Source organism: Myotis lucifugus, unplaced genomic scaffold (assembly GCF_000147115.1).
Source record: "Myotis lucifugus unplaced genomic scaffold, Myoluc2.0 scaffold_214, whole genome shotgun sequence".
NCBI classification, from domain to species: Eukaryota; Metazoa; Chordata; class Mammalia; order Chiroptera; family Vespertilionidae; genus Myotis; species Myotis lucifugus.
Window position 1 is genome coordinate 1,818,745 of NW_005871262.1, and position 1,145 is coordinate 1,819,889.

Sequence of the window (1,145 nt, forward strand, 5' to 3'; positions counted from 1 at the left end):
TAAAATTACTCAGACCTCCAGACAGCTCCACCCCACTGGTTTAACAGGCAGGTCAGAAATGAGAACTCACATGAAGGAAGCTGTTGGGGAGAGCTGCCTCGCAGCCTCACAGCACACCTGCTAGGAGCTGCATGTGAACCCTCTTTCCCCGCCTCTCCTCCCCACCACCGCCCCTGCCCAGCCAGAAGACTTATGGGTTAACCTTCCCTCCTGGCAGGGAAGAGAAAGCCTCAAACCCCATCTCAGAACTCTCTTTGAACCCTAACCTTTACCCACGATTTTCACACCACCACTTGGGTCCAGGAATTGACTGCCTCCTATAAGTTGACAAAGTCTTAGAACTATGGTAAACCAGCCAAGACAGAAGCCGGTGGACTATGTTCCCAACCTCAGGCTTCTGCAAACCCTCCTTCCCTGAGTCCTCAGGGCCCGAATTCCAGGTAGAAAGGGGCTCTACTTTATAATGCACCCACAGTTCTATCACCCCCAACACTGTGTTATACACAGTGTCCCTCACAGAAGTAATTGCTTGTCTTCAAATACTCTTAAACCTCCTATGGTGACGCCAGAAGGAAAGGGGCTGGGTGGCAAGCCAGGGTGAAGCTGCCTTGTAACTTGGAAATCAGCAGCTGGCGTACCTTTGTCCCCCCCAGAGATGTGTCTACTAAACAAACCCCCGGAGACATTTTGCCCCAGCTTCCTGGAGAGCAGGCACTGCGTGCACTGACTGTGTGGGCTCCGCCCAATGTTCCCATCCTCCGAACTCTGACCGCGGTGAGAGACTGTTCTCTTGGGACTCAGCACACCAAAGCCCCACCAGGAAGGAGCCAGAAAGCCCTGCAGTGGGTTCAAACAGAGGAAACCAAGCCCCACATGGAGACAGTGTACTGATCGCAGGTGGCGGATGTCAACCAGTGACCTCAAGTCCTGAATTGTAAACCCAACTCTACCTGTTTTTAAAAACTCATCAGCTTTACTCTGCCTCAGAGGAAAACTGTACCATCATCTGATGGTATTGTCATGGAGAACATGCAAAGTTAAGTGCCCAGTATTCTAAGACACACTAGAACTATGACCAAAAAGAAGCACTTTCTCAAAACCATCAAAATTCTGTCAGTCCTGTCCTAAGTGACCTAGCTTTCCCT